This window comes from Zalophus californianus, chromosome 12 (assembly GCF_009762305.2).
Source record: "Zalophus californianus isolate mZalCal1 chromosome 12, mZalCal1.pri.v2, whole genome shotgun sequence".
In the NCBI taxonomy this organism is placed as follows: domain Eukaryota; kingdom Metazoa; phylum Chordata; class Mammalia; order Carnivora; family Otariidae; genus Zalophus; species Zalophus californianus.
This window is the reverse complement of record NC_045606.1, coordinates 50,043,597-50,053,144: the sequence shown is the minus strand read 5'-3', so window position 1 is coordinate 50,053,144 and position 9,548 is coordinate 50,043,597. Positions and strand designations below refer to the sequence as shown.

The window sequence follows — 9,548 nt, the reverse complement described above, 5'->3', positions numbered from 1 at the left end:
TCTCTCTCATAAATAAATCTTAAAAAAAAAAGTGACATGACATGTAACACAGGATTTATGTTCCATACTACCTTAAAAAAAATCTGATAAATTCTTAATTCCAAAACATACCTGGCCCCCGGGGTTTTGAATAAGATTCTATGGACCTTAGATTTTGAGATTCCACAGAATGAGATACAGAAAGAGGTCTCTTGCCCAAGAAAGATTTTAGAATTCATGGAAGATCCATTTAGGAACTGTTTTGTTAAATGGAGGATAAGTTCTCAGTGCCAAACACATTCTATTATTGACTGCCTTTGTGATCTGTGACAGTTTATTTTACTTATATAATATTAGTTAAAAACAAAAAATAAACTGCCAATCATAGACTCTTACATCAACCTTTTTACTCCCCTTATAATGCCAAGAATACCAGGAAAAAAATTGTAAAACAACATTCTCTTTGCCTCCTATAACCTTAATAGATAGTTTCCTGGAATTGTCTATTCAAACAGAAAATTAATTTCCATGCACAGCTGGAAATACCACATTGGCAAGCGAAGAAAACATCAAACACCAGTAGATTAAATAAAAAGTGTAGGAACTATAAAGACTCAACAAAACAGAATTTGCTCAGTAAGATGGTCCTATGAAAACAGCTTTTCACCGTTTATTTAACGTATGAATACATCTCTTAAAGTGAAGTAGCAATAATCAAGGAAGCTTTGGATCCAGAGAAACACTGAGAGGATTATATCACTCAAGCAGTTTTTCTACCGCTGTATGAAAGGAGAAAAGGTTAGCACCTCCTTTGCCAAGGGTGGAGGAGGTCCTTGGGCCTGTACACCATGTATGGGTAAGACATTGCACCGAATTTGTGGCTTCTCGCCATGGCTGGATTTCTTTTTTCTTCACTTCGGGATGGTGAAAAAGTTCTAGAGATATATAGTGGTAATGGTTGTGCAATAATGTGAATGTACTTAATGTCACTGAAGTGTACACTCTAAAAGGGTTAAAATGGTCAAATTAATGTTATATATATTTTACTGTGATAAAATATAATTTCAATAATAAACAGCTCTTGAAGTCAATAAAAAACAGAATAGTCTAAAAGAAACATATGCAACAGGCACAAACAAATTCAAAACAGGGGAATCCAATAAATACATGGAAAATGTTCAAAACCACTAAGAAGAATGCAAGTAAAAATGACGACACATGATCACGTATCATCTTTCAAATTAGTGAAGATTAAAAAAGATCAAGAATTTAAAAAAGAAAAAAGGCAGCTTTTCTAGACACACCAACAAGATTGGGTTTTGTTTACACGTCGTGCTCCACTGGCTTCAGCCTAATAGGTATTCCTCTTTGGACTGACAGCCATCAGGAAACAGCAGGCTCGTGGTGGGTGCCGTCCCTCCCTGACACTGGACCTGCATCGGGCAATGACTTGTATGGCCAATATTCAACTAATAACAAACTAAACAAAATAATACCCTTTGTACAAACACTTCAAAAACAAGAGATGGAGAGGCAAAAAACCAGAACATCACCTGTAGGAACTGCTCCACGCAAGAAGCAGTAACCACATGGCAATGAGAAACCGCAATCGGCATCCAGACAGTTGGCCCCCTGGGCTCTGGCTGCCTCGATTCTCAAGTTGTCAGGAGAAAAATTAAAAAAACCCCAGCACGGACACTTTGTAAAGAACAACAGAGAGAAATTTCAGTAAAAATCAATTTGTTATGAAAGCGAGAGAGAGAAAAAAATTCCACCTGGACTTTATCATTGCAGGACTTCGGAACGCGTGAAAGGTTGAATTCAGGAACATTTCTAGACCAAGCATAATGGAGTTCCAAAGTGACATACTGTGTCACAAAACATGGAGCTCCATCTCTGTTGACCAATGACCCCAAACCACCACGTCCTTCAGTAAACCTGCTGGGATTTCCCACAAGCCAAGTGAGGGATCAATTTAATTAGCTACACATAGGAGGAAGTAATTAGATGGCAAACTACATGGCACCAAGCAGGAGCTCAGTAAATAGCTGTTGAACTGAAACACGTGGTAGAAGCTAATAAACATGACTTATATCTATTGATGAAATTTATTAGATTATTATTCCAACTTTCCACCAAACTTAACTTAGGGGGAATACGGGTTTTATCCATAGAGCAAAAGCTGTAAAGGTTCTACTCTTTTCCACTTGGCATCACCAGTTACAACCAACCCCCCACATGGTGCTCATAGGCTCAGTGAGGATTCATTTCCCCGGATCAGCATCTCTGACTCACTTTCTAGTGACAAAAATACAGAAATTTTTAAGTATGGGGTAAAACATAAATGATGCAAAGGTGATCAAAACAAAGATTCTAACAGAAGACAGACCTGATGCTACATAAGCCACCTCAGTGAGACCCACTCAAATAAACTGGAAGCCAGCCTCTTTTAATACCCTATCTGAGAAATGAGAGGACTCACTCAGTCACTTCCAATCCTCCTCACCTTCTACTCACACTGAAAACGCATTTCATATTAAATGAAGTATATTTACACATATATAGAAACATACTTATCTATACAAAATGCAAACATCATTTTCACAAATTAATACTTAATCTTACAATGCACATGGCACCCTGGTATCTTGTAATGTGGTTTATTCTATTCCACTGTTTACTGCAATCTATGATATTGATTCTATCGCCCAATAAGAGTTCATGACATGCAGAAAACACAGGACTAGATGATTTCTTTCCAGATCATTGAAAGAAAAATCATGATTTTACTTAGAAGCAATCTAAAAATATCCACCACTCCTAAATACTAGCTCCTCAATAATCTTTATAAAGCTAATTCCTGAATGAAATGACATAATCCCTGTAACATTTTTGCCCTCTCTTCTTCCTCACAATAAATATCCATGATCCTTTCCACTCAAAAGTCTTTAAGAGTGATTTTCCAGGGTGTACGACTCCTGCCACATCTCATGGCAGAGGTGAATGCAAGGGATTTTGCCAAAAAAAAAAAAAAGTTAGACATCTACCAAAGGAACTCTCTTAGCCCATAATAAAGTACATTTGAATCTTTGTAAACCACCAGGCAGTCACTAACCGAAAGTCAAAATGGAACTCAGGCAGGAGCAGCAAACCACATAAATCTTGATTTTAATTAAATGAAAGGTATTTCATAGTAGTTGTATTCTCTCTTCAAAACTACAGAATTTGTTCCCTGAAATAAAATTATTCTAACTTTCTAGAATAGCATCTTTGTCACTGTTGCAGATTTTCTTACTTGGATGACTTCTGTTGCAAGACCCCCCACTTCATCCCACCTCATTTTCACCATCTTTAGTAATGCCCCAAATTTGTGGGTGTGCAAGAATCTCTGGTGAAAAATGAGCTGGCTTTGAGTCAAAGAATACTTCCCAATCACAACTGGGTTTTTTCAGTACATAGCTAGGGAAAGGTCTTGTTTACTTCTTCCCATTATAGCTGAAAAACCATCTAAAACATTGTCTCCTCAAAGGCATTACAATATAGACATGGAATGCTAACAGCATCATTTGTGCTTGTCAATAATTTCAAAATGCTTTATTCTGTAAACCTTCTCTTGATTTCTAAGTCTACAGGGTAAAGAAGAAATAAATTCCACATGTATTTAATAGTATTTGGATGTTTTATTCATTACAGTTTACAAAATAAAATGGAAAGCCTCGAAGTTTTAACTTTAAGAAAGCACTTCAGTTCATAAATACGAAAGAAATATTAATGTCAAAAAATTAGGTCCATTGTAATCCTGTAATCAAAGCAATCTGTGTCTTCTCCAAACTTGGCAAGACACATTTTTATTTTTAATTTTTGAACTACTAATTCTAGAGGAAAAACAAACACCATTAACGTCCTCTTCAGTCACTAGCTGTCTGTGCCATGTGTTTTTATCGCTTCCTGCCACAAGGAAACACGTTTGAAACAAAGAATGATATTCAAAAGAGAGTTCTTAGGGTGATTCTACAGTCATTCTTTCAGGAATTGAGAAACAGTATAAACACAGTATAAACATATTTAAATAAAAAGAGTGATAAAACTATCCAGAAAACCTTCACATTTCTTCTATTATGTGATAATCCTCAAAACAAGTCTGCCAAGATTATCTGAGAATAGACCGAGTTGGTCAAGTTAAACAACTTTCCTTCACTAACACAGCTAATACATGGCAGAGCTAGAATCTAAATCCACTCTGTTTCACACCCAACCTCATGGTGAAAATTATATCCCACTGTTTCCCCTATGAACCTTATGATCAAATTGTAGGTTTTTATTTTAGGTTTTATTTTAGTCTATTTGTCTAAACCATCACGGGTTTTGGTGTATGAGCAGGGAAGAGAGTCTTCACTGAGGCTATAGATGATGAGAAGAATGTGAAGATGGATTCTACCTCCTCAAGTGGTGTTCTACACTTACTTATTGAGTCCTCTGTTCTAGGTAGTACACTAAATACTGGGGATCCTAAACAAAGATGTAAATTATAGCTCTTACTCTAAGCAGTCTGTAAGAAATTTAGAAAGGGAACTGTTTTAGTCTGTTCAGGTTGCTATGACAAAAGACTGGGTGGTTTAAACAACAAAATTTTTTTTCCTCTCATGGTTCTAGAAGCTGGCAAGTCCAAGATCAAGGTGCTGGCAGATTGGGTGTCTAATAAGAGTCCTCTCCCTCATTTGTAGATGACTACCTTCTTGCTGCACACTCACATGGCCTTTCTTGGTACAGGCTCATGGAAGGAGATCTTTCTTCTTCCTATAAGGGCACTAATCCCATCATGAGGGTCCTAGTCTCATGACCTAATCTAAACCTAATTATCTCCCAAGGGCCCCCATCTAAATACCAATACCTTGGGAGCTAGAGCTTCAACATATGAATTTTGGGGTGACATAAACATTCAGCCCATAACAGGAACCCAACATGCAAAACAAATCATCACGATTAGTTTGATATATGTAATTCCACAAATATTATCACTTAATTACATTCCGTAAATATTTTTTGATCGTGAAAGGGAAGTCAATTTTTGACAGCAAATGAAATCCATGAGATAAATAATCTTCATATTTCACAAATGAGAAAACTATGGTTCAGAAATGATAATTTGTTCAAAATCAAAAAGTGAACAAGGGAGGGAGACTGGACCTACACATGAATCTACCTAGCTTCAAAGCTCAGCCTCTTTCTACTACAACAGGAGAGCTGTAACCAAGGGCAACAACAGCCTTCCTCGCTGCCTCTTCTAGGATGTGTATAGTATGGCTCTCCCTACCAAGAAAGGGAATAGCTCCAAGAGCCAGGTACAAACACACACCAGCACATACAAACCCTCTGAGTAAGGGATGACTAAGGCCTGAATGCTGATACAATAAAAGCAGGTCAGGGAACTGATTAAGGGCACATATCCTAAATTAGCCTGTCCCACCTGCAAAAGAGAACATTCTACCTAGTAAAATGGTAAAGCCACTGGTTTCATGGCAGACATAGTACCACTATAATTCTCAAAAAAAATTTCGTAAGCTGAATAACAAGAGAATAAAGATACATACATATTTGAAAGTTTAAATCAATATAAAAAAAGTATTTTATTTTATTTATTTTTAAAGATTTTATTTCTTTCTTTGACGAAGAGAGAGCACAAGAAGCAGACCCCCCAGCTGAGCAGGGAGCCTGATGTGGAGCTCGATCCCAGCACCCTGGGACCATGACCTGAGCCAAAGGCAGTCGCTTAACTGACTGGGCTACCCAGGCGTCGCTAAAAAAGTATCTTCAGTGGTGAAGCAAACCAACCTAGGATGGAGACACAGATCTTATTTATCTTTCTTCAGCTCTGAGAAAATCACTGTGACTCAGTGAACATCAGGTTGTAGCAAAATTTTAAGGGTATACATCTTTCCTGGCACTTTGCATAGCAGGTTCTTAATAAATATGCTGTGAATGAATGGATGCAGGCAAGAAAGAATGAAGGAAGATTCAGATTAATTGGTCACATTCAGAATGTATAAATATATATCTCATTTTACTTAGGGGTTTTGAAATTATTTCTTCACCTTCCAGTTAAACGTCTACCGATATTTACTTTCAAGCCTAATGTGTAGAATAGCCAAAGGGGCTAGACTTTTTTGTTTTCCAAAACAAAACAACTGCATGCTGCTATTTTACTTGCAATTTTTGAAATTTGGGGTTCAGGGGCGCCTGGGTGTCTCAGTCGTTAAGCGTCTGCCTTCGGCTCAGGTCATGATCCCAGAGTCCTGGGATCGAGCCCCACATCGGGCTCTATGCTCCACGGAAAACCTGCTTCTCCCTCTCCCGCTCCCCGCTGCTTGTGTTCCCTCTCTCGCTGTCTCTCTGTCAAATAAATAAATAAAATCTTAAAAAAAAAAAAGAAATGTGGGGTTCATAAAAAGAAGAATAAAGAAATCTGTAACTATGCAGTGTGATACTATAGAAAGTCTTAAGAACTAGGTAATTTCACTTATTTGTGGTGCAGGTTAGGAAGGATCAAGAAAAAAGAAAGGCAGTGATCTTTATTTCAATGTACTATTTAACAGCCATTTCAATGATAATGTAGAGGTTTTACAGAACAATATCTCCACTCCATCTTATGTTTTGGTCATTGTTTTTCTCTTATTTCATAATCTTATTGTTAATGTCTTTTATCTTGTAATATTGGGAAATCTTCTTATAACCCAGTTTATATCATTTCTTGGAAAGACAAGCCGTGTGTGTGTGTGTGTGTGTGTGTGTGTATGCATCTATACACACACACACACACACATTCATATTCATTTATATAAATGCCCATAATTATTTATGCATACATGTAATTATATACAATTATATATGTATATGTCTCTCTCCTGGGTGTGTTTTCTCTCTCTCTCTCTCCCTCCCACATATATATATATATATATGATCATATATAATATATATGATCTATAATATATAATCATATATAAATTAGAAATCATACATAATAAAATTATATAATCATATATATATAATTTGGAAATGAGATAATCTATATATTAACTAAACATTTATTTACAAGTTAATCTCCTTTATATATTCTATATATGCTCACATAAAAATATCTCAGGCTCACACAAATCTGAGAAAATCACCTCTCTCAAGAATTCACTTTAATTAATGTGTCTTTGAGTTTTTTGGCACTTGGTCTGCACCTCAGTGATGTGTGTAAAAGGTTGGCCAGAACCCAATATAACTAAGTGTCATAATGTCAGGCAGTACTGACTGATTTCCTAAACAATGGTAGCAAGAGCCTATGGTGGTTACAACTATGCCCCTGTGCTCTGAGACCATCAGAGGACCAGCAGGTTTTACCATACCCCATCAGGCCTCACAGATCCCCAGGATTCTGCTAGGTAGGTTCAAGTGGGCCTGAGAACTTGAATATTAATAAGCCCCAGTGATTCTTATCAGACAAGCCTGAAAAACACTGTTATCAATCTGGGAAGGGGCACATTGAGGGACAAGGCCAGAAATGTGGTTTGCCCTATGCCACAGACTCTAGAAATGTTTTACAAGTACTGCCATTTTTTATAGACCATGGCAAGCCATGGAGATTTTTGATAAAGGAAATATTAGATTTGTGCTTTAGCAGGAGTGCTTTACTAGGCAGCATTGTACAATTAGGCTGAATGGAGGAGAGACCAAAAATAGAAAGACTAGTTGGAAGCCTATGACAATAGTTGTAGCCAGAAGTAATGAATGCTAAAGGTTGGCAACAAAAACGGAAAATAGAGTCAATCAAAATTCCAAGCCAGCTTGACATGGAAGGGAACAGAGTAAGAGTTTCAAAAATGGCACCATTGTTTTAAGCACCGGTGGCTAAGGAGATACCTGTGATGCTCATAGAAAGAACAAAGGTCAAAAGGATTTAGACTGGGTGCAGGATGAGTAAATGAATTCATAAATGCGTGATTAAAAGAAAGACGATTTGCAAGGAGAGGAAATGGGGTTTTAACACCAGTTCTACCATCTCACTGCTAGGAGGTGCTGGACACATCATTTAAGCTCTCTAAACCTAGTAAACTCATTTATAAATAATGCTAGTAAAACATATTCTGCAGGATCGCAGTGAAGATTAAATGAGACTATATGTAACACCTGATCCTTAGTTTATGCTTAACAGACAATTTCAGTTTTTGCCTGCTTTTATTTTCACTGACTTTTACTTTCAATGACTTAAAACCATTCCAGACACATAGTAGGCACTCAATATACACTTGTTCAATTAATGAATTACTACTGCTATTACAATTCTATTGAAGACTGAAAAACGATCATGGGATTTGGCCATTAGACAGTAATTGGTGCACTTAGAGACTGCTTAAATGCCTAGGGGTTTTGAACACTCGGATGAAATAAATGTCCAAGTGTTTGTTCTGGTGAGGACATCTGAAATCAAGTGGTACTGTAGAACAAAAGTTTCCTCGGGTTTCATTCGTTTTTGTTTTTTTTTTTTTTTTAATTCTGCATGTTAAATAAATAAAGGCTTCCAGTTAGAAAAGAAAAATCTGCTTTATTAACATTACATTAACAGTTTTAAAAACACCTTATCCTTTATTTAGAATTTCTACAGTATATTATCTCATATGATCTTCAGCCCTTTGAGTTAAAGAATTCAGTTACTACTATCTTTATTTCTATTTTAAAGAAGAGAAAACTGAGATTCAGGAAAGGTGAGTGACTTTTAGGGCCTGAGTGCATGAGTGTCAGAAGCAGGAATTACACTGAGGTCTTTTGATCACAAGTTTGCTGAGCTTTCCACTACCCACACTCATCAAGCCCATTCATGTTATTCCAGATAAGCTCTCTTCCATGCTTCCTCCCACACTAAGTTTTCCCTCCTACAATTTGGAAGTGAAGTGCGGGGAAGAGTCTTGTGAGCCTGAGGAAGTTGTAAGAATACTGCTCCTTCTTCAAAACCCAGCCAGCGCCAAAGAGCACCCATCCTCCTGCTAGGCCAGTGCCTGTCAAGATTGCTAACACCACAGCGTACCTGTTCCTTCTTAGCTTCAACAGAAAAATCTGCTGTTCTCCTGGGAAATATCAGGACTGTCTCTTTGGAAAGCTTTCCTGTAAAGATGACACAGCTTTAAGTCTGATCTTAACCAATTGGTTAAACAGAAAAATTCGTCTTCATATTGGGTTATTTTTACTCTGTACCATTGCTCATGGTGTTGACTGCTTGAATTCACGTCCCGGTCCTATCCCTAAGTAGATGCACAACCTTGGACATCTGTCTTATCTATGTCTCTGATAGTGGTTTCTCATCTTTAAAACAGGGATTCTAGAAAACAGCCTTACTCCATAGGGTTTTCACTATAATTAAATGAGATACCATATATAAAGCTTTGGCACACTTAGAATTTGAAATATAATAAACATTCAATACATTGTCATTGTTATTCAGCAAGGTGTGGTATCTTAGTCTTACAGAGAAAGCAGTTCAGGCCCAGAATGAACAAGATACTCTGCACAAAGTAACCAAACATCACTTT

The 9,548-nt window shown here is 37.0% G+C and overlaps 1 non-coding gene across 1 annotated transcript; it reads left to right on the top strand.

The window, feature by feature from the left end:
* Positions 1-755: 755 nt before the first annotated feature.
* LOC113912101 lies at positions 756-887 on the top strand. Its single transcript, XR_003516721.1, has one exon. It is a non-coding gene; the product is annotated as a U6atac minor spliceosomal RNA (small nuclear RNA).
* The last annotated feature ends 8,661 nt before the right edge of the window (positions 888-9,548 follow it).